The sequence below is a fragment of the Cervus elaphus genome, chromosome 30 (assembly GCF_910594005.1).
Source record: "Cervus elaphus chromosome 30, mCerEla1.1, whole genome shotgun sequence".
NCBI lineage: Eukaryota > Metazoa > Chordata > Mammalia > Artiodactyla > Cervidae > Cervus > Cervus elaphus.
In genome coordinates, this window is record NC_057844.1 from 45920739 (window position 1) to 45946928 (window position 26190).

General features: G+C 35.7%; 1 protein-coding gene across 2 annotated transcripts in view; it reads right to left on the bottom strand.

Moving 5' to 3' along the window:
- DACH1 (dachshund family transcription factor 1) overlaps positions 1–26190 on the bottom strand; it is a 451469-nt gene that overhangs the window by 393263 nt on the left and 32016 nt on the right. The window lies entirely within an intron of this gene.

Genomic DNA, 26190 nt, shown 5'->3' on the forward strand with positions numbered 1-26190 from the left:
ACCTACAACAAATCATCAGATATGTGGGGAATTTTGTTTTCCATGAGTTGTTTACAAAGGAGCCTCATTCCCAAAGAATTCATTAATTAAAGCATAAGTTGTAAAAGCACTGACAAGATATAAAGTGGACTCAGGTGACTTTAAATTTGAATAGGAAGAAAACTGCTATGAATTTGCCTGTAGAAATGGTAGAGAAAAGATAAATTGTGCTAATCTTTTAGCACAATCATAACTAAAAGCTTATATAGCTTCAACTTCATTATTTTAACAAAATTCACTATGTTACAGTTATATGCAGAGTACAAAGCACCATAAATAATTTAAATTAAACTACACTTGTCAAAATAAATGAACAAGTAGGTTTTATGATGCAGTACATTTTATGATGCCCTTGATTCTTTAATTTGTGTGTTTTGCTTAGTTGCTAATTCCCAAAATACCATAATCTGTGATGACTCTTCTACTCATTAGTATAGATTACCAATGTCCCAGCTCAATAAGAAAATCAGTATGGAGAAGCACTCTATGGAATCAGAATGTTTCTTCACTAACATCTTGTAAATATTTCATAAGTACTGGTCTGAAGGAGATAAGAGAACTAGTTCATCTCCATTCTGTACTAAATCACATATATTGATTATGTTATGTACACACACACACACACACACACACACATATATGGACATATCTGTATCTCTAACTGTAGTTATATAGCTACACCTACAACATCTATATCTAAGGATATAGACAAGAATGTTTACTAACTATTCTAATTTGAGTTATATTTACCAAGCAAAGAAGTTTATTATTAATTCATTAACTTTGTCAGATTAAAGGTAGTAAAATTTGTATTATGACTTTCTTTGATATTCTATTATATATATAAACAATTTTCTTCGAGACTGGTCCTAAAGTTCTCCAACAAGATCTAAGCAGATTCATTACAGAGTAAATTATTAAAACAATTTTTAAATTTTTTTTGGAATTATAAAATGCATAATTGATACTGTACCAAAGAAACCTATGATAGGAAAGTTTCATATGCCTATTACATACTACTGATTGACTATAAAACACAAACGCTTATGACATTAAATGTTAAAGGAATTTCCAAATCCTAGATAGGAACTATCTGACTTTTCCATCACTTTAGACTAACAGAAATAAAGCACTCTCAGAGAGTTGCATTACCTCCAAAACCCACTAGTTTACCGTTTAATTACTTAATCTCTGACATCTTTAGGGCTTACCAGGTAAAGTGGCTGCCAATGCAGGAGACACAAGAGATATGGGTTCGATCCTTGGGTAGGGAGGACCCCCTGGAGAAGGTAATGGCAACCCACTTCAGTATTCCTGCCTGGGAAATCCCATGGACAGAGGACCCTGGAGGGTTACAGTCCATGGGCTCACAATGAGACACGACCGAATGTACCCTTACTCAAACTCTGACATCTTTGAGAGTATCTAATTTAACACTAAGAAACCATAGAGAAAAATCTTGGAAAAATCACTGAGTATACTTAGATTTGGAGCAGATCGAGCCAGCAATGTTGCCCTCATGTTTTCCCTCTGTTATTTTACCCGCCATCTTGCATGTAGCCTGAAGAGAACAAGTAACATGGAGGCATTTGAACCATCTTTTGGCATAATCCCCTGAATCTCAGTTTCTACTTCTATAAAATAAGGTTAATCGTACCTTCATATGAAGAACAAATAAGTTAACATTCATTAAAAAATATTGTTGGAAAGTAGAAATCTATATCTGTTATTGAAAAATATTTTAAAATTGATTCCTTCATGAAAAGTTGATCTTAATTATTTTTAAGTTAAAGGCGATGAACTGAATAGCATTTTCCTCTATCTCTCCTCCTTCTCTACAAATTTACACATGTAAATTCCCTTTCATGTACTTAAAATCTTTTAGAAATTGACTCACAAATTAAGTTGACCTACAACTGTTAAAAATTGTGCTCCCAGTACTAGTTTCAAAGATCACAGTGGCCTTCCATGTATTTTATTTTTACTCTGGATTTATGATTTATTGATATATTTCACAGTGGATTAAAGTCAAGGAATATATATTTAAATATTAGGCAAAGAGCTCTAATTTTATATGCACTGTAATAAAAAAATGAGTGTTTCCACTCTTAAGGATATAAATTGAACTATTCATGATCCTTGGTTTCCACTTGCTTCTCTCACAGAATATATCAGCATAGTACATTCTGATATTGCATTTTCATGTTTGTTTGTTGTCTTCTTAAAAAACCCAGAGCTAGAGAGTAGCTTTACAAATTTAAAGACAGTTTTGATTATACTTAATCACTTTCCACTCTTAAAAGCATATTCTTATCTTGATGAGATTAGATCGAAAATATTATCTTTAATCCAAAACTCATGCACTCTGATCAGTATTAGAAGACAAGTCAGTGATGGTTAGGTGTCAAGATGGTGTCATCCCGTACATAATAAAATAAATTAGGTAACAGCTTCCTGGTGCCTCAGATGGTAAAGAGTTTGCCTGCAATGTAGGAGACCTGGGTTCAAACCCTGATTCAGGAAGATCCCCTGGAGAAGGGAATGGCTACCCACGCCAATATTCTTGCCTGGAGAATTCCATATGCAGAGGAACCTGGCAGGCTACAGTCCATGGGTCACAAAAAGTTGGACACAACTGAGCAACTAACACAACAACAATACTTTCCCTGAAGTCCATTTCCCACCGACTTGGACATTTAATCTGTATGCCCTATTAATGTGCATTTTATATATTTTTATATAGTAACCATTTGAATTCTTCCCTGGTGGCTCAGCTAGTAAACAATCTGCCTGCAATGGTGGAGACCTCTGAGTTCGATCCTTGGGTTGGGAAGATCCCCTGGAGAAAAGAAAAGCTACGCACTCCAGTACTCTGGCCTGGGGAATTCCATGGACTGTATAGTCCATGGGGTCACAGAGTTGGACATTCAAATATAGAGAGGATTTCTCTTAATAAGAAGAGGCTAAAGCCATGGGCCACACACAAAAAGACAACTGTTTCCAGTTGTCTTACTCCCTCTTATCATTACCAAATTTATAATGCAGTGATCTACATCACCGAAATTGTCATTGAGTTATTACCCACTGAAATCACATTTTGGTGCTCCAATCATAATTCCACATAACTGCCAAATAACACCAACATCCAGCAGTCCCAAATTGCTTGATCTGTCCTATCCTACTTTTGTTAGGTGTGAAAACTCATAGCTACTATTTCATATGATTACTGCCAGTCAAACTTCTCCCTGTAGGTGTTATTAAGACTTCTTCGAAAATGTTGCCTAGTCTCTTGAACAGAATTTTCAAACAAAGACACTGGACTTTATACATTAAAATACGTACTAAGTACCTACTGTGTTCCAGGAATTGCACTCAGTCCTCACATGCATGCTAGTCCTACAAAGTGTGTTTCACTTCTTTTCTTTCACAGAGAAAGAGAAAATGAGTTGAAGTTGAACGTAATCTATGTTTACTAAGTTAGTTAGCAGGACTACTATTTATAGAGCACCTACTGGGGATCAGATGGTTTACCCACAATCAGTATCATTTAATATCACAAAATCCTACAAGGCAGATACACTTAAAACAAAGAAATAAGAATCCTATGAGTTGAGTTACTTGCCTAAGGTCACAGCATCCAAACAAGACAACAGTCAAACCAAGTGTGTCAGACCCAGGAGATCACAGTCAAGCAGCAGTCCCGTAACTCTCCAGACCCTTGTTCTCATCTCCATCCACAGATATCGTCTTTTCTTTCCATCAGTGAGCTCTCCTGTCTTCATTCTAAAGGAGAATTGACTCCTGTTGCAACTCAAAGAGTACAACCGAGAAAGGGAAGCAACCATACCATGCAGCAGGTCAAAGAGCAAAACTGCAACACAATTCCATTTTAGTTCTCATACAAGTAATCTAACAGACTGGTGATGCGGGGAAAAATTCAGGTAGGGGAAAATATACAACTCTCAAAACACAAGGTCTAGAGGCAGGCACACCATGCGTGTGTGTGTGTGTGCTAAGTCATTTCAGTCATATCCAACTCTGTGCAACCCTGTGGACCTGCCAGGCTCCTAGGACCATGGGATTCTCCAAGCAAGAATACTGGAGTGGGTCGAAGTGCCCTCCTCTAGAGCATCTTCCTGACCCAGGTATTGAAACCAAGTCTTTTATGTCTTCTGCATTGGCAGGTGGGTTCTTTACCCCTAGCACCACTGGGAAGCCCTGAGGCACATCATATGAATAGCTAAATGGATGGCCCTTTCCTAATCATGATATAAAATGACTGTGAATTTATAATTTTTAGAGTTAGAAGAAACATAAGAGATGATCTAGCCCAGTGATTTCACTTTACAGATTAAGAAACATGAAGTCTAAGTAAATGAAAGTATCTATCCAAGGTGATATAGCAAGTTAGGGGCAAAATGAAGGACTTCAGATGTCAGGCGCTAGGCTAGGGACTCCCTGTATTGGGATGTGGTATTCTTATGTTATTTGAGGGCAAAAGATAGAATTAATACAAGTGATAAAATAAATGGATTGGGAGTCTGTCAACAAATGAATTAACAATGGCTTTATCTGCTAGGAGAAAATAAACTAGATGAACTGGACATAAATCTAAAAACTTTCCATCTGTCAATTTCATTGTGTTTGTCAATAAAGTCTAATTTTTTTCCAAAAAGGCAGCAAAAAAGTGATCTTTAGTGAATTAAACTTTCTGATTGTCACCACAACTTTGTTGGTTTATGAATTACATATTTGGCTTAGCTACACAATCAGCCCAAGCTTCAGGAATTAAATTGTTCCGTCAATCCACATACTATGATGATATTAATTATAGTATATTATAAAAATATATTAGATTCTTATTTCACATAATTCACTAATATAATACCCTACATATATGAATGCAGGATTGACATCAAAAGAGAATACATGAGAGTAAGAAGTAAAGTCTCTTCCAAAACATTTTAAAATAGGATTCTATTAATATCAGTGGTAAAAACCTGGCATCAAACAGGTTGCATATAATTCAATATGAGTAAAATTTAAAAACATTAAAGGACTGAAATTAGATTGTAATAGACTCTTTGGATTAAATCAATGCAATTAAGAATATGATGAAGTATCCTGTTATCTGTTTTCTGAGTCTTTGAAAAGTGGAAATATTAATGGAACGATACAAGAAATTAGTGCTGACTAGATTAATTGCCATAGCAATTGTCATATTATAAATATGTTATTTGTGACAATTATGCATCAGAATAATGCACAGGTTGCCATATTATTTGAAACAGATCTCTAGGTTCGAAATAAAGATCATCTAGCATTTTTTTTTTTATCTCCAGCGTTATAAATTTAGAACACTGTAGAGGAAAAATTTCTGTAATAACATAGCAAATGCTTTTAAAAGTTTACCAGTATTTTAACTAATAAGTTGGGGGAAATTAAGCAGTAAAAATGCAACCTGAGGAAACCTCAACAGGAATATAAACTAAACGGGTGGGGAGGTCTGTAGACGTCAATCAAGAACAAAATCCAACTGTCAAGCTTGCTTTGCTAACAAACTGTCACATCAACAATATGGAGTTAATGACTACAAATTAACTGTATACCAGATGCTTGACACTTTGTTATGACACTTAGCAAGCTAGTTGACATTTGGGGATCAAAGCTTCTTTAATTACACTTTGTATAACATGTGCAACCTTTATGCTAATGTCCAAATATTCCTTGGAGCAAGACTGTCCAAGTAAAAACGACCACAGACTGTTTTCTAGGTGTGGGTTTGTAAGTATTCACGTGCCTCTAAAACAACGGGAAGTAGTGGAGAGAGAGCCAGGCTGCAATGCACAATATTAATCAGTATTACCATTGCCTAAAATAACACTGTTTCTTAACTTGGTGAACTGGTGAACCATCCTTTTCTCACATACAAACTCAAGTCTGTGAAATAAAGCACTTTTAAACAAAGTGCTAATAGCACTGATAGCCATTTATAAAAGGAAAGACAACTAGATATATCAGAATTTAAATGCAAAATCTACTAAAGGGTAGAGTAATTAAAAAAAAAAAAACTAACTAGTTCTTGGAACACTGATTTGAGTGAGTTTTCAAGCAGATCTTAGGAAAATGATTTGACATTTCCCCAAGTGAATAAAATTTAATATAAGAAAACTTCACATTAAAGGTATAATACTGAATACTAAAGATGCATAACCATGAATTATATGCTTTGTCAACATAAGGAAAAGTTAACATTTTTATTAGGTTTGGAAGTAAACTCTAATTAACCCCCCCAAAAGAGAAAAGATTGTCTTAAAACTAACTAAAATTTAGAAAATAACTGGTAAATCAGGAAGAAAATACACAACTAAAAAGATCTATATTAGTAAGTTAATAATGTAATAACAATGCAAACACCACTGTTTGGAAAATGCACTATCTTTGTATGAATGATAGACGTGGTTAAACATTACTTTTACAAGATTCAGTGGCATGTCTCACTTTTGCCTCGATTGTAAAGTGGGCAAAGGCAAGTTTGTGATACATGAAGAAAAATAAATTGAGGAGAGGGAAAACTTCAATATATACTGCTAAAACTGGAAAGAACACTGAGGATCATCTAATCCAACATTTCTACTCTTCTGATGAGACAAACCATGACCCATATAAGTGGAATGGTCCAAGTCATGGAGTTATGGACAGACTTTCCACTATATCCCAGGATTATAATTTGCCTAAGAGTGCTATTTCTAGTACAACACTTGGGTTCTCTTTGCCATTGTTATAGCTCCATTACACTGAAATGTCTACGTGCATGTAATTCCATAGGTTGGTGAACCAGTTATTGAATACTTATTGGTCTCTTACAATATGACAAGCATTCCTCTAGGTGTTAGTTCTGCTAGTTCCCACCAGGGAACTAACCCTGAGATGAACAGTATAGCAACCACTAGCAACATGAGTCAGTACTAAGCACTTGAAATGTGACTAGTCTGGATGGACATGAACCTGATTTCTAAGACTTTGTATAAAAACAAATATAAAATATATCATTAACAATTTTTATATGCTTTGTATGTTGACTACATGTTGAAATTATATTTGGGATATATTAACAAAATACAATATATTATTAAACTTATTTTCACCTGTTTCCTTTAATTTTTTTAGAGATGGTTATAAGAAATTTTACATTACATTTGTAGTTCAATTTGTACTTCTGTTGGAAAGTGTTAAACTACTCCAAAAGAATCCTCCCCTCAAGAAAGTAGAAAGCTTGGAGATAGGAAATAAGCAAATGAAATAAACATATTCTACAATGAAGATAACATAAGGTGTCCAATAGAGAACAACTGGGTGTGAGTGTGCCTCAACTAGGGTTGTCTGTGAAGGCACACTCTGAGCAACAGAGACAATTCAAGTGAAGACCGAAATAATGAAAAACACACTGACCTAGGAGTGAGTTTGGTGAATGCAAGACCAGAGAGAAGGTTGTTCTGGGTGTAGCTAGATTATTGTAGGTGAGGTTGGAGAATGAGATAAAGGCCAAGTCTGTCTTATTGCAAAGTGTGAAAGTTCAAGCAAACAGTTGGGATTTATTGGGTTGGCCAAAACATTCATTCACGTTTTTCCATAACATCTTACAGAAACACCCGGATGAATGTTTTGGCCAACCCAATACCTTAGTTGTAGTGGGAAGTCACTGTAAGGTGTTGATATCCCCATCTCCAAGGCTGTGACCCCTATCAAGCTACTACCATTTCTGGTCTCTTCCAGGATCAGTACATCTTATCTAGTCACCCTGTCTCTGCTCATGCCCAGCCACAGTACAACCTCCAAGATACGCATCAGTACTACTTAATATTCACCAATAAATTCCAAACATAATATTTTCACCTTCCCATTAGCAAAAAATTCAAAAGAAATCAAATTTATTTGTTGACTGTGAATTCTCCTTTGTAGTTTGGACAAAAAAGAAATCTACTTTTCACTTGTACGCCATCCTGTCTCTTAAACTGGCACTAAGCCTGAAGGCATATTTTCCTTTTAGGTTCTCATCGTAGGCTTTTAACCATATCTCCTCTAATTGCAAAACTCCCAGGAAAGGACTTGTATCCATCAGGGTCTCAGCACAGACATGGTACATTCAAATGTTGTAACAGAGAAGAGTTACACAGTGTAGGGAGTATTTTCAAAAGTGTCAGCAGAGGTGACATAAAACAATAAGGGATGGTGCGGTACCCCAGGACTGCGAGGTGTGAAAAATCTAGAAGGACCAGAAAGTAGAATGGTTACTGCAACCAGAGAGAACTGTCCTGCAGGTATTGCGGATAATAGAGGAGGGGTAAAGCCATCCCTCACTAAGGCAGCAGGAAGCAAGAGAGGGAAATAAATGCCTTGACCCCATTCTCTTATCCAAATCTCCAACTGGCACTTCCCATTGGCTGAACACATCCAGAAGCCAGAGGGCAAGAGAGGCTGAAAAAGACAGTCCATAAAAACCCAGCTCCCGGAGCACAGGGCCAAGTGGTGAAGGATGTAGCGTGGATATGAAGGGGCACATGGAAAATATCCAGCACAGAGCTTAAAAGGGTATCATGGCACCCTCTCTCTTTTTTTTTATGTGGTTCTGCCTTGAGATTGGCAGTCTCTAACTAAAAGTCTCTAACTTGTGACTTCGTGGTCACAAGTATCATTAGGTACTTCTCTAGTGGATGCAAAAATTCATTAAGAACTGATCCTTTCTCTCCATCCACCACCAAAAATAATAAGAATGCACAAACTTCATTCTCTACTACTGAGAGAGTAAGAACAAATTAGAGTGTAAAGATTGTTTCATTATTCATTTAACAAACATTAATTGATGCCTTACAAAGTGCCAGGTGCTATTCTCAGCTCCAAGAATCCAACACTGAAAAAACAAATCTCTGGAAGAATTTACATACTAATGAGGGGAAAACAAAACTAAGAAAGAGAAAAAGAAGCTTTTAGATATTGAAACAACATTAACATAGCATGACAAAAAGTGTCGGGGATGAAAAGATATGAGCAATGTTAAGATGAATCAGAAATGACTCAGTGCCTTAAATGGACACCCAGCGGGTAAGACTGATTAATCACAGGAAGATACTAAGGGGTAGAATTTCTGTGGATGGAAATTGGCTCTACAACACTGTCAGAGAGGTATGTGGGCCTGCCAAGGGGTCTTCAAGGAAGCCCCAGTGCCTGTCACCATGCCCTTACCTTAACATCCAGCCAAGAAGAGGCAAGCTTTTCTTCACACAGTCAGTTGCAATAGCTTCCTGTGACGGAGTGGATTTGGCTGCTTATGAAAGACCTCTTTTAATTCTCCAAAATGCTAGAGAATGTGGCTGAAGCTTTGACCAGGGCTTCTAGGTTGTGATAGGATGCTTAGATTCTAGTCCTAGTGCTAAGGAATGCATTACAAGTTTTGAAGTTTTCACTTTTAAGTCTCATATAAAACTCTCTTGATGACTTCACCTGGTATGAATACATTAAACTAGGGATAAAAAGCAGAACTCTATACATCAAATTAAAATATCAATATATCGTTTGGAAATGCAAAACAATTAAAATCACAAGTAGAGTAATATACAGTTGTAAACTCATACTTGAATGTAGAAAGAGCAGTAGAAATGTTTTCCTTGTATCATCTCTATGAAGAAAAGACAGACATCAGCTGTCCTCTAAAAACTGTTTGACAATGGTAGCAGGGCAATCATGTTCAGATGGAACAAGTGAATGGGAAAACAAAAATGAGAAGCAGAGAGTTGTTTCATGCTTCTCTGCTGATGATCTCATGACACCATCAATCAGGTCTCAAATGAAAGAAATCCAAAGTATGAACCCTGCCAATCTAGCACTAGAGTTTTAGACTATAACACAGGCCCATAAGATCCTGAGAGCTGATGGCTGTGCTTCAAAGTGGCCAAATCTGTCTGCTGATGAAGACACAGCCTGAAAAAGCCGGGACAAGCTCTGGAAAAGTTCATAAGAGAACACAGTAGAAGATATATCTTTCCAGAGTGCTAATCAAACTACAGAAGGGCTGACCCCATTCAAGAGATCGCCCACTTCTCCAATATGTGAATGTGGACTTCAGTAGATTAATCCTTTTATGCAGTTTAGTTCCTTCTAAATGATTTAGTCTTAACTCTTTTCTATTTTGAGCTTCCAGGTGGTGCTAGTGGTAAAGAAGCTACCGCCAGTGTAGGAGACATAAGAGATGCGGGTTGGTCCCTGGGTGGGGAAGATCCCCTGGAGGAGAGCGTGGCAGCCCACTCCAGTATTCTTGCCTGGAGAACCCATGGACAGAGGAGCCTGGCAGGCTATAGTCCATAGGACTACAAAGAGTCGGACATGACAGAAATGACTTAGCACGCACTCACAATTTCTATTTTACTAGAATTTAAAAGTAACTTATTCTATCAACATACTCTACTAATACCCACTGCCTTGTCTATCTAGTAACAAACAGCTTTTTCCCACATAGAGGGTACATATATCATATATAACGTATAAGTTCCTAGAGGTTATCAGCATACTTTGAAATTTTAAGAATTCAATTCAGTAAAATGTCCACCACTTTGCCATCAAAATCCTATCTTCATATTAAGACTTGAATTCTACTTTTAAAATTTTTATGCTAAACAATGAAATAGAATTTCATGCCCATTAAAGACAGCCAAAAAAGCCAAAATCAAAAGAAACAACAAAAATGTAAGACAAAAGAATGGAAAAGAAAAATACCTTAGAGAAAGTTGTTTTGTTTTGTTTTTTCTCAATTCTGAAACCAGAATAAGATTACATTTGAAGGCTCCAAATGCCATGATGCAATTCACAAGATACGATAACCATTACACCTGAAACTTACCTAATTTTCTTTGCTCTAAAAGTCAAACAAACTCCCTATGTATAACCTCAATATTTCTCTGTGAGACAGGAAACAAAGGAGATGGTCAGGGATGACCAAAAAATCATAAGTAAGATTAAATACTGATTTTCCGTGAATCTTTTATCCAATTCTGCCACATAGTCTGCAAAGCTGTTTTTGAAGATGGCAGTATGGCATACCAAGTCAATCTTTCAATTCTCACATCATCCATAGCAAGCTATACTTCATCTACGATTATGCCTTTTTTCCCCACTGGACATTTGGCAGTTTCTAATTGCTGCCTATTTTTAAAGTCTCAAAATTTATTGTGAAATGAATCATATCATTAGCTTCTATTCCCCTTTCTGATGGAATTTTTATAATAAAGAAGAGAGCATCACATGATTATGAAATTGTCTATTTATTACAATAGATCTTCCTCTTTCTCTACTGCTATCCTCCACTTCCATCCATGACTTCAATATAATAGTCTTTCTTTCTTTTTGGATCATGAAGACTGTCTGTGAGACTCAGTCCCTCATCTGTAAATTGAGGGAAATTGTGTAGATAATTTTGAGGTCCTTTCTCATCTTGGTTATTCTGAGATTCTAAGTATCAAATAGCCTGTTCATTAAACTATCTTCTAAATTATTTGCATTCTCTTTCTCCACAACATTCAGGCTTTAATTTCTACTTAAAATATTTCTGTAAGGTGGAAATGCTTATGAAAATCTTTCTTGTTTAGATCTATGAACTTAGATGATAAGTATGACTACTGTTTCAAGTTACAGTAAGATATCATTCTTAGTTTTGTTCTTCCGTCCAAGCATCCCCCTGTAATTTAAAGCATTTAGGATATTCACAGTATCCTTCCCATGGTATTGATTAGTAAATTCCTTTTGGTACCTGTTAAACAAGTGGAATATTATATACCTCTTCTCTTCTCTCTTAAAATATAAACCAGTAAAATCACACACACAACACACACACACATATAATTCAGTGATATCCAATCCTAAATGTGCTTAGAATTTTTTAGCATCATTTATGAAAATAGCCTATGTTAAACTGATACCATACATTGAAAAGAAATGGGAATTATTTCACTCTATGTGCAGTGAACAGTTCTATACACAAAGGATCAAAACTGCACCTTGTAGAATGTTACTTGGATTAATATTGCTACAATGACCTTTGAAACAGGAAGAGTAAGACTAAGAACATCTTTATTTTCTTCAAGCCCTTTCTAATTGAGAGCTTAAATGAGGGAAAAGTGTGTTTATCTTCACTTGGTACTGTTCTCTCACAACCCTTGTGTTTCTTCAGTATGTCTTCAAAAAGTTGCAATGAATCTGAAAAGACATTTACTGAAGAAAACCTGCTTTGGTTCATTTCCCTAATACAAGGATTTCTAAAGACAGCTCTATTTTAGTTATGTAAAACATGTAAAAAGTGGCATATGCTCAATCAAAACTGAATTTGAAATTAACCTGTCACTTTAGACACCACAATTTAAGAGTAAGGTTAAGATGTACTATTCTTTCAAAGTCTCCATGCTGGAGTAAGTGGCTAATAGCCCACTTGTATGATTTCAAAGGACAGAAAGAATTAAATGAGATAAATAAAACAAAAACTTATTTTCAATGTTAATAAAACAGAAAAGAAGCCAAATCATAACTTGAAAATAACATATTATGCATAAAGAATACAAATAGATGCATTTTTACATATTTGAACTTGTAGTTTTATAATTACAAAAAATCTACATAGGAATATATGCTTATGGGCCTATATCCTAGATAATAGCACAGCTACCTCCACAAAGATGGTGGCATGTTTTGACTCATAACTTTCTGCAAAGCAGAATATCATTAACTTTATAAACAAGAAAAATAAACTAGTCAAGAAATGCTTTATTTCCCTATTCACAAGTATAATAGACAACAGGATCACTTGCCTCGAAATGCCCTTTTTTTGCAGGCTATAAAGATAAGACGGCAAAATTATTCAGTCCCATGTTTCCATTTTTAAAAATTCCACAATCACAGTTATTCTACTTATTAAGACAAAAGAAAGGGTCAATGTGTTCAAATCAGAAATTAAAAGGGCCTCATCTCTTAGCTGAACCTCCCATTTCTAGATGCATGCACATAATGATACTAAAAAGTGACAATGGAACTGTAGAGAGCTATCGGGCTATGAAATGAAAGGCCTCATAAAGACATGTGATTAACTTATTTAAACTTTTTCACTGATGCGCTGAGAAATACATTTTCTTTTATTTCTGGTATTATAATCAAAACGGTCATATAATGAAATACTATTGAAGTTAAATTTGTATCTAAAATATGAAACAGCTGAGAAAGTCATTTAATGTATTATATCACAAATAGCCAAAGGTAGCTTTAAACTTAGAGCTGTAAGAAAGCGACTGCAGATTAAACTTATTTGTATCTTGATTGCTTAAAATGGCATTCAAGCCAAGTCATTATAAACTTGAAAAAACCAAAATGCTTGCCATGCCAACATAGTTATAAGATAATCACTCTGCAAATCATATGAAAGTGTTTCAAATTCATCAACAAACGGAGGATAAATGGCACGAGTTTAAAAGGTTTTCATCTGGAGACTGATGCTTTCTGAAAAAAGAAAAAAATTTATGCACAATTATTGAAATACATGTCTCGCACTCAAAATAGAAGAGTAACTATTTACCAGGAATTACAACCAAAATTTGCCAAAATTTTCTTTGTAAATTCCAATATTTCACTGAATATCAAGGAGAAACTGTACTAATTTTTTCCATATGGAATAGCTCAAAATCTCTTTACCCCACTGCCCCATGCATGTAATAAAAGAAGTAATAAAATTATATTATTCTAAGTAAAAAAATTAGAGGAATAAATGTGTTTCTAAAAATTTGTCTGAGACTGTAACACATTTCTTCTGTGAAACTATTATTACCTAATGTATATATATAAAGAATCTTCAATAAACAGTTGTCATTTACTGTCTACAAAAGCCAAGATTTAAAAATAAAGACATGATCATTCAGATTTATCTGCATAATAATCATGAATATTGGATATTAGTTATTGTTAAGATGAGTCAGCTGGGACTCAGAAAGTTATACCTAAGATCACGTAATGACTCAGAAAGTAAAAGAATAAAATGATGCAAACCGCTTCCTATAGCAAGTTGATTTACTAAAATTAGGGAAAGAGGAGAGGAATTTTCCTAATACTCTGTGAACAAACAATCAATATCTGAATGTATGAAAGCAACAAAAACATACTAAGCAATGAAAAGTGAAATTTAAAAAGCTAATGAGAAGTGAAACTCTTGCCATTAAGAGTAGTATGCACTCATCATGTGGCAGGGGCTCAGTAAGTATGTTCATGAGAAATGAGAAAAAAATAAATGGGAGAAAAGGAGGGTGAGGGGAGGGAGAGAAGGAGAGAGAGAAGTTAAAGAAACAACCAGGCAAGGTAAGCCATGCCTATGTTGCTTTTTGCTGAACTGTAATTCTCGATTTAGTTTCTTTCAGCAACTTTAGAAAATAACTCTAAGTCACCAGGGTATTATTTCAATTACTATTTCATCAAAAGAGTTAATATAATTTCTTACTTACTCCCAGGGAGTAGTTTACACAATGGGAGAAATCTGCCCTAAAATGCATGTGTATTTTCTATCATAAAGTCAATAAAACAGAGGCTCTACACAAAAACGTTCATTTCCTCCATCAATTTAGGGCTGAAGTTCTATTTTATACATTTGTAAACATGGGAATTTTAATACTGTTGCTTAAAATTTATTTTAATAATTGAAGGAAAACATACTATTAAATTCAAAGAATGTTCCAAATAATCAAGCCTTAAATTAAAGTTACTCTCACAGGAGGAAGACATGGGAAATGTATAACTGATTGGTTGGGGAGGTAAGAGAGCTATTAATCTATTAATTTTCATATCTCACCCAAATTGATGGATTAAAGGTTAAAAAATTGAAATGAAACAATGAAAAAGATGCCCTTAATAGTGTTAAAAGATGCCCTTAATCACGTGTTTCCCATTTAGTTTGTTCTTTTATTTACTAATTTAGTCTCTATATTTTATTCAAGAAGATGATAAAGAAGAAACTGGCACAGTTGATACTTTTGCATTATTTATCTCATCTTCTTATCCAAGCTATTCAATACATCACTCTTTTTTTCATAGCTTTATGGAGAAATAACTCACATACTATGCATTTATCCATTCAAAGTGTGCAATTCATGATTTTAGTGTATTTACAGAGATGTGCAGCATCACCACAATCTAATTTTAGAATATGTTTATCCCCTCTAAAGGAAATCCCATACCCATTAGCAGTCATTCTCCACTCTATCCTGTAGCCCTAGGCAACCACTAATCTACTTTAGGTCCCTGTAATTTTGCCTATTCTGGTCAATTTCTACAAATGGAATCACATAGCATGTGGTCTTTTGTGACTGGCTCCTTTCACTTAGCATAATGTTTTCAAGGTTTATCCATGTTGTAGCATGCATCTGCACTTCATTTCCTATTAATGCCGAACAGCATACACGAGAAGTGAAGTTGCTCAGTCATGTGCGACTCTTTGCGACCCCATGGACTGTAGTTTACCAGGCTCCTCTGTCCATGGAATTTTCCAGGCAAGAGTACTGGAGTGGGTTGCCATTTCCTTCTCCAGGGGATCTTCCCGACCTGGGGATCAAACCCGGGTCTCCCACATTGCAGGCAGACGCTTTACCCTCTGAGCCACCAGGGAAGCCCATTGTATGGATATGCCACATTTTATTTATCTATGCATCAGTTGATGGACATTTGGGTCGTTCCCTTATTTGGACTGTTATAGACAGTTTCATACAAGTTTTTGTGTGGATACATATCTATTCAATATATATCTGACTGACACCTAAAAATAAGGACAACTTGCCTTTGTATTTCAAGAATGTTACTATGTACTTTAACACTTTACCTCTGGGAAACAGCTGATATATGGAAAAGCTTCCTGAAGCCCCTGGTCTGACATCTGGCAACAGCTCAAACTGCTATATCCATGCAGATGTAAAACTAAAGTGTTGGAAAGAATTAACACTCCAAGTCCTCTGCCTTTGGCATATCCATCTAGATTCCACATTCCGCATCTTAAGAAGTGGAAGCTAAAACGTGTATTGAAATGTCAACTTGACTGCTTCATATAAAAAGAAAGAAACTTTTTTATAGCAACAAGATAATGTTGCATATAGTGTATACATGTCAATACAAAGCACATTGTCAACTTATATCCTTTCCCAATCTTGATTGTGTACGGTATGTTGTTTTTTCAGATAAACACTAGTTTTAGGGTTTTGTTTTTAATGATTATAAATTTCATCAGTCCAGGAAAAAAAACGAAAGAAAGCTTCTTTAATCTGGACTGTTACCACGTATCAAGAAGTTTCTCCTTCTCCTCTATCTACAATGCAAACTGCTCCTTATCTGCAAGCTTCTACTCATTCTCTTTCCTACGCCCAGATGTCTGCCCTCCTTTAAGTCCTCCTTTGACACTCAGTTCAGACATCACCTCATCCAGAAGCATCTATAACCTGCCTGCCATCCCAGTTTCACACTTGTTCATGCCATGCCACAAAGATTTCTATTGGCACCTTTCCTCTGCTACCACAATAATGTGTAATTTTGTGTTCATGAAGATGCAAGTAAAATAAATTATGGTTAGAACACTTAACTTGAGATCTACTCACAACAAATTTTCAGTGCACGATAGAACATTATTAACTATAGGTGTGCAGCATATCTCTAGAACACATTCATCTTGCATAATTGACATCTTACAACAAATTATGTGCATTACATGTGTGCAGATTTTATATCAGTTGACCTCAATAAAGCTATTATGGTTAATTATATATAATATATAATATACGCCTATTTTACCTACATATTTCTATGTCTATATCTATATTCTGTAGTAGGCTTCCCAGGTGGCTCAGTGGTAAAGGTATCCATCTGCCAATGCAGGAGACCCAGGTTTGATCCCTGGGTTGGAAAGATACCCTGGAGGAGGAAATGACAACCCACTTCAGGATTCTTGCCTGGAGAATCCCATGGACAGAGGAACCTGGTGAGCTACAGTCCATAGGATCACAGAGTCAGACACGACTAAGCACAATTTTGTAGTAGACCCCTGAGGACAGAAACCAGGGCTTTATCATTTTATCTCCAGCACACAGAAGGGTCCATAATCAAGAAGACACTCATAAATGTTTTTTGGCTACTCAGTTAGGACTCTCTGCTTGGATTCTATTAACCACAGGTTCAAGCAGAGAAGCAGCACAAACTTTGAACCTAAGTCTTCTGAATGTTTTTCAATTAAATCCACAGAGAGTTCCCATAGGACATTCAACTTTCACTAGGACAGTGATTAATGATATCCATGAGAAAGGGATTATTATCATGATAATGGGTTCTACAGGCTTCCCAGGTAGCTCTAGGGCAGGAGATAAAAGATATGGGTTCAATCCCTGGGTTGGGAACATTCCCTGCAGGAGGGCATGGCAACCCACTCCAGTATTCTTGCCTGGAGACTCATGGACAGGGTCCTGCAGAGAATCGGGAATGACTGAAGCAACTTGGCACAATGGATTCTAATATGCTGGGACTCCTTTTATCATCTAAATTTGAAATGATTTTTGGTCGAAAATCAAGAAACAGAGCAGAAGAGGAAAAACTTGGTGCAGGCTTAGATTCCAAACTCCAGAGCACAAATCCACTTTTATGCCTCTAAACTGCTTGAATAGGTCCAACTTGCCAGTATCTATGGAGGTTACATTATAATCGTGGTCTCAGGGTTGTAGGCAAGGCTGAATCTAGAGCCTATAGACTTACAGGGCCCTTACAAACTAGATAACCTACTGTTATAACACATTGGCTTTAGGAACCTAAAAGGAATCATTACAACCCGAGCTTCATTAATTTGAAGAATACAGCCTTCAATGCCAGGCTGGTTAAAAACAAAATAAATGTGCAACTTAATTGGTAAGGCATCCTTGGACTGTGTACTATGTTCCAAACTTGAGAAAACATTCATTCAACCAGGAAACGATTCCATAATAGCAAAAGCACCAGCAGGCGCAAAGAATGAAGCTGAGAGCAAAAGAGTGAGGATGACATCAAAGGATTGTCAACGTTCTACAGAAGAATAAGGTCATTGATAGAACGATCCTTATTCAGTTTATAAAAACATTGGATTCACCTTCAGTGGGATAGTGCCCTTTCAACATTTACAATTTAATTTATGTCAATGATAATAAAACTTTACACTTGCATGCCAGTTGAAGTAGAGGGAAAAGAATAGAGAAAAAAGTCATAAATATATAGCTGATTAAGGTTTCCAACTTCCTTGATTTTAAGGCACAATTTAAACAGGAAATTCTTTTTCCAGGCAATTGTCTCTGCTTTTTTTTGAAAACTAGCAATTGAAGTTTACAGCAATTGCAGTATGGAGTGGATAGAAACAAAGAACAGTGCCATTAATCTCATAAAATCATTTCATAATCACCTGAGTTTATTTGTAAATTTATAATTCTTCCGATAGCCTTTGATTAACTGAGTTAGGAAGAAAAGAATCCTGCAAGATGGGTGTGTAAATTCAGGTGACGTGCCCATAACTGCAACATGAGTTGGTAATCTTTAATGCCACAAAACAGAAGTCATCCTTCCTCTCCTCTGCAAACAAAATTTACTCAAAAAGAAGACATAATAAATACACAGCAGAGAAAATCACACAGGGACATTTTCTTGGCATTGTTTTCTGTGCTAAACTCTTTTGATGAGGACTCAAACCCTTTGAATCAGGAAACCACAATCTTTCAAAAATGGAAAGCTGCATTACAAGTTAACGGAAGGCACACCAGACCAAGAGATAAAATCCAGGTTCTGCTTCTCTCTCTTCAGCTCACCATCCTTGAGCAAGTTCTCTCACCCCTGAGAAACCCACGTTTCCTCATGGGTAAATGAAGCGAACTGCACCTGTGGCATCTACCTCCAAATGGAAGGCAGACTAACCAACATAATACTTTAAAACATCTTTTTAAACTTTTGTACTTTGTAAATAACAAATCATAATGTAGAGCATCAAATTATATATTCAATATCACTCACAGCCTAATGTGCATCTACAAAAAAGCAAATTCTTTGAATAAGACACTGTAGAAAATACTTGTTCACAGAGGTGGGTTATGAGGTTTTAGAGCAGGCTCATGCCAGATCGGGGAAACGACTGGGTTCTTCATTGTGTGGTCCTGTGTGGTTTTGTCCTCCCTCTCAGTCAGAAAGTCCTTCTTTTGAGTGGGCTCATCCTTGAACCACCCACTCTTGTTCACCTCTGTCTTCGACCCTCCAAGATCTAAAATCTTCAGTCTTTTGGCTCACCTCTGGGGTCCCAAACCTTTCACCCATTAAAGGTATTGCTAATATTCTTGTATCCACTTGTCCTCTCCTGCCACGCTCATCTTCCATGCCTCCCTCCCACATAAACTTACTTAAATCCTGTTCCCTGAAGTCTGTTCTCAATATTAAATAAAATTATCTAACCTGACATTAAATACACAGTAATGCAGTGATGCTATAAAGTTAAAAGAGTTACCCATCTCAGGAACTTAAATATTTTAGCTTATGACTTTGAAATACAATTTTTTTTTTCTGAACATGAATGAAATACAATTTTTATATAGTGGGGAATTTTAGTACATGGGCAATTGGAAATACATACATATGTGTGTGTGTGTGTTTTAATTATTTAAGTCTCCTACCAATCATATAAGATAAATAGACACTCAATTCATAGCTAGGTTTAATTTTGTTTGTGTTTGTGTCTGTATGTACCTTTAAAACTGTTAAGTAAAAGGAAACATCTTTTAGTCTCTAGGTGGAAATTAACAAAATTTCATGTAAGAAATTCTCTTTGAAAGAGGCAATACAATAATTTTAGACTTCATTTAAAAACACAATTAATTTGTATTAGAATAATTTTATCTAATTTGAATGAATTTGATTTTACAGATGAGAAAGTTACTGCAACTAAGGATGTATTAGCTGTAAAAATTCTACCATATAAATTCAAATAAAATTCAATTCTCTTTATGTATCTATTTCCTCCTAAAAAAACTAAGCTCTGACTTCTTTAAATTCTAAACAAGTAATTGCAGGCTGCTCATCCATTATATCCAAGCACTCTGTCCCCGTACAGGATTCACCATGGTAATAGTTCTTTCATCAAAGCCTAATGGTTTGTTTCAAATAATCAAAGTAGTGTTTATATCACTGTCCTCTGGTGCAACCATTTTGTTTCCCAGAGAGCAGTATGGTACATGCTAATGTCACAAGTGATAAATCAAAGTAAGTACATTTGTTTTTCTACCTCAACCAGTCTATTCAGTGGCACTAACAAAAATACATGTTGGCATTTGCACTTACATTCTATTTGAGACCATCTAGCAATAAAGATTACAGAGAAAAAAATACATATGTAAAAGAGATGACTATGCACAAGCCTTAGTTGTATGAGAAATTTCAGTGTAGGGATTGCTGTAAATTAATTTATAAGCTTTAACGAGGGAGAGTGCAGAAATAGAGAAGGATTTCTGTCTTCTATATATAGGAAATCAAACTAGCTTACTCTCCTAAAATTGCCATATATTTTAAATATTCATTTAGGTTGTTACTATCATTACTATTAAAAATAGCAAAAAGAAACTATAAGAAACTCTTCTGCAACATTACAGATTCAGAAGAGGTCTGAGATATTGAGATCAATATATCTTACTTCTATATGCAAAATTCTTATTGCAGTCATTGGGAGACACAGTAAAAGTTAGAATAAGTTAGAAAGGATTTGGTTACTATTGTCCTGGTGAATTCGCAGTGACATTCAGATTTTTTGTTCTTTGGGTCAAAGGAGGCTGTGAAAGTCTCAAAAGTAGTGTTGTCTGTATTCAGAAAATAAAGGAACTTACCTGGATATTGATCATTTCCAATTTCCAGTTCATGGAATAGCACTTTTTAGCAGCACTGGAGAAATTATTAGGCAAAGAGACACAGTTGAAATCTACCTCCTCACCTACTTAAGCATATATAAATGAGGAAGAAGCAAAGAGAAATTGACAACTGGAAAATAAACTGAGATGAATTAAAGACCCACTATGTTTAACCGACCGGTCTAATATCCTTCGAGAGTCTGTATTCCCTTTCACATTCATCTCTGCTCAAGAAAGTAAATGAGAGAAAAACCATGGGGTCTGTGACTTCTACAGGGAAAACAGGGAACAAACACAGCCTGCAGAGTCCATCTCATGCCTAATAAAAAATGAAGAGCTTCAGACTCCATCTTATTTACCTTTGGGTTTTGGACCCGTAGCATAAAATATATCCTCAGCAATAACACCTCACTCTGTTTTTCTCTAAGTGATGGCTTCTTCACAATCAAAATTCAGTCAATAGTCTAAGACTGATAGGAGTTATCTCTAGATGTCAGCATGGTTCCAGAGGAATGAACTGACAAAGCAAAGGCGATAAGTTAGGAAATAAAATCCATTTAAATGGTAAGACGTCTGATTATGTCCCAGAAATATATATAGATCAAATAGTGCTGAAGACGAAGCTTAAGTATAAATGATAAAATGACTGAATAAAGTTAAAGCCTTCTTTTCACCATCACATCAAGTGCAGTTAGGGTAAAGGAAGAGACATGTCCGTTTTAAATGTCATCAAAGCTGGAGTTTTCCTTCAGATTTATGGCTACCATTTCCTCAGTAACCCTTAATCTAATTAGAATGATTTTCTGATTCCTGAATATTTTAAGGATGAAATTATTAGCTCCACTCATGTCAGAATATATTGTTTAAAATATTTAGTACTCATTTAGTTTAAAAGCGTATAAAAATAAATATGCAAACTTGCAAATACAAGTTAGTATTATAAATAGTAAGAATATGAGAAACAGTCAAATCTGCTAGTGATTCATTCCAGACTTAATGTTTGTATCTCTTTTACACAGTTTTATATAAAGGCATGTTTTCTTCTATTAAATCATTTCCACATGAAACCAATCCTAATGTAACTTGTTATACACATTTTTTTTCATATTAATATATATATATATATATATATATATATATATATACCCACTGGAGATTTACCATTCTGATTCTGTGAAAAACCCCCTTCCAATGAAAGGCTTAATAATCACCAAATCATGATTAATTTTGTATCACCCTGCTGCATACTGGGATTACTCCCAAATGTTCAGTTTAATTTAAGTACTTTCTGATTCATGAACTGGAGGATAACATACAGCTATAAAAGGTAATCCAATACTAACACGGCCTTAACCCCTATAATCTGCACTTCAATAGCAGGGAAACTGTATAGTTTTGAAACTGTAATCAAGAATTTTTTTTTTTTTTTTTTGCAAACACACACTGGAGCTGTCCTTTGCTCCCATCTCTTATTAGATTACAATAAAACGACCATGCTCTCTTTATGGTGGGAACAGAGTGACCCTGGGGTGATTTATAATCTTGTGAAACCCTGTCCACACTGCTGACCAGACTTTTTTTGAGGTCACTATCTGTTTCTTCAACTGATGTCTTCCTGCTGTGACAACACTGTTGGAGAGCTGTCAGCACACAAGAATTTCTCAGGCGACGTATTGTCTTTGAACGCATTTCTTGTGTTATTTCTATTGAGAAGCATTAGCGTGCTTGGTGTTTAGACAGTCAAGAATCTTTCGGAGATTTTCTCATTAGTCTAAATCCCGACAAAAAAAGAAGACAACTAAATAGGAATAAATGAAGTGGGTCTCTTATTGACAAAAGAAGAGAATATTTATTTCTTCTAAATGTATAGCATCGCTCTTGAATACAAACAGTAAGGCAACAATTCATTTTTAAAACAGGCATACTGTTCTCCCCAATAGTAAAATAATTTGACTCCAACATATTAGATATTGTTAAAAGTAAGCATTAGCTGAAATGCCTGGGGTTTACATAAACATAAAAAGAAGCGTACTTTGCTATTTTTTAATGCAGGAAATAGGAAAGTTAAGCTAAGAAACTGTTTTAATAGTAATTTCTGATAAGTTGCAATCTCCACTCTTACCAAAAAGCTGCTGCAGATGAGTAAAATGAGTTCATTTTTGCCTAACAGCAAAATGATATTTAAAAATCAAGTAGACGTTAGTTAGATTTAGAATGAGCTATTTTTTTTTATGTTTTGATAGAAGAGGAACTTTTTCAAATGTAGGTTTTGATCAATATAATTTCTCAACATGACACTTTCCACTAACTGAAATATGAAAATGTTAAAGAAGGCATGGTAGACAGCCCATTAGTTTCAAAAGAATCAGTTTATTTTCTCATTTTGTTTATTTTCATTTTAATGTACTTGGTAAGTTAAATAGGAAAGCTAACACTGAGTTATTTTGCTTTTATACTTAAATATCTCCTACTGATTCTTACAAGGGAAAAAATAAATGTTTCTGCATTTTTTTCTTTGTTTTTTTCTTTTGGAGAAAAGGCAATTAAGAAAAGTAAACTGAATTCCTTTTCTTTTTGGAGAAAATGAAGCCCATATGGCTTCAGAAAGATATTAACAGAGAAGTCGTCCCTCCTTCAAAATGCTCTTTCCTTGGATCTATTTGATGAAAAAGTTTTGAAGAAAACAAAGAAAGAAAATATTTCGTAGAGAAGAGGCAACACTGATGTTAAAAAGAAAAAAAAATCCCAGAATACTGGATCCACGTGTAGCAACTGGGCCAGGAAGATTGGGAAGATTGGCTGAGGGATGCCTGCAGCTGGGGCCCTGGACCTGCTGAGATATGGGATCTGTGGTTTCTTGGATATGGATCCCCTCTACTCTACTGAAACACATCTGAGTATTTTGAGAAGCCATGAAGAACTTACACTTCCACACATTTTACTTTGTCCTCCTGTATCTGAATGACAAAGACCCAAGATTTATCCTCTACATATGAGAGGAAAATATATGTAAACTAAACCTACTCTGCACATACCATCACTTAAAGTATAAGAGTAGAAAACAGAGGTGTAAACTATGATTTATAAACACATCATGTAACATCATGATTTTTATTACATCAACCAATTTGGGGGGAGCAGTAATTGGGGCTTCTCCAGTGGCTCAGTGGTAAAGAATCCACCTGCCAATGCAGGAGACACAGGAGACGCAGGTTCGATCCTTGGGTCAGAAAGATCCCCTGGAGGAGGAAATGGCAACCCCCTCCGGTGTTCTTGCCTGGGAAATCCCATGGACAAAGGAACCTGTCAGGCTATAGTCCATGCGGTGACAAGAGTCAGACAAAATTTTGCAACTAAACCACCACCAATGATGCTTAAACTTTAAATTTAACTATATCTGAGTTTTGTACGAACATAACAACCCAGAGTCCACACCAACTCTGAGATCTGGTAATAGAACCTGAGGGTTTTATAAGCCTTTGAACCACTGAGATTTATAAGACTATTTAGTCATCTAAACTTTTGTAATTTAGAGATATCATAAAGACCTCTGATAGTGTCATGCAATTTTGACTTGACATCAAATGTATGGCTTTCAGAAGTCAAAGGTAAAGTGAAAGTTAAAGTGAAGGACGCTCAGTCATGTCCGACTCTTTGCGACCCCATGGACCATATACAGTCCATGGAATATTCCAGGCCAGAATACTGGAGTGGGTAGCCTTTCCCTTCTCCAGGGGACTCTTCCTGACCCAGGGGTCGAACCCAGGTCTCCTGCATTGCAGGTGGATTCTTTACCAGCTGAGCCACAAGGGAAGCCCAAGAATACCGGAATGGGTAGCCTATCTCTTCTCTAGCAGATCTTCCCAACCCAGGAATCGAACCGGGGTCTCCTGCATTGCAGGCAGATTCTTTACCAACTGAGCTGTGAGGGAAGCATAAGAAAATATTTTAATAATTACTATATTTGACACAATTAAAGTGTGAGCTCTATTCTTGTCAAGAAACTGCCACAGAGAAGTAAAAGGTATATGAATTTTCCCATATTGCACATGACGCTTAGAAATTCAGTAGACACTAGCTAGAGTTAGAACTAATGCTCCTCATCATTTTACTCATCATTATAAGCTATTTTGAAATGATGAGAAAATGTTTAACTTTACAGAAATATGGACATATTGGTAGTCATAACAGATAAGTTGTGTTCTTTGTTTCCGGAAGTAATCTACCATTCACCTTCTCCAAGGACTCTTTTAATAAAATAGACAGGAAAAAAATCAATTAAAATAGTGAAATGCCCCTTAGGATAAAGTTAGCTCAGCAGTCAGTGCGTTTCTCAATAATCTCTTTATCTGTACTGAAGTAATCCACATTTGTGCCGTATTTTTAAGTACTATATTTTTCATAATGAGGCTGTTTAAAACTGAGCACTGGAAAGAGAATGGGTGCTGATACAGCAAGTGTTACGATATAAAACTGGGATTATGAGCGAAGCACACACCAGAAAAGGAAAATGTGATTAGAGGCAAAATGGATGATGCAAGGTTCTCATATGACAAACCAGGGAAGTAAACCAGCCTCAAAGACCCTGAATATCCACCTGATCTCTACTATCTAGAGCTATGGTACCCAAGAGCACCTCTAAAAATACTATAATGGGACATCATTGCTGGAATCACTACCTCTATAATGGAAACTAGTCCCAAGAATGAAGCCAGAACCTGAAGAATTCAGAAAATAATTCCATGTACTTTTTTATGCCTCTGTTACCTCACTACACCTCTCTCGAGCCTGCGCTTGACACACTCTCTTTATAAAAGGTATAGTAGCCGTTTTAGCATTTCAGTAAGTGCTTTTTTATGCACTATTAAAATTGGTTTAGTTTTTCCCATTTCAAAAATTGTGACTCTCTATTTGCAGCAACAAAGATGGACCTAGAGATTATCATACCAAGTGAAGTAAGCCAGATAAGAGGAAGACAATTAATATATGATATCACTTATATGTGCAATCTTAATGAAAAATGAACTTATTTACAAAACAGAAAGAGACTCACAGACATAAAAAGCAAATTTATGGTTACTAGTGGGGAAGGGGAAAAGGGATAAACTAGGAGGTTGGGATGAATATATATACACTATTATATATAAAACAAATAAACAAGGTCTTACTGTATAGCACAGGGAACTCCACTCAATATTCT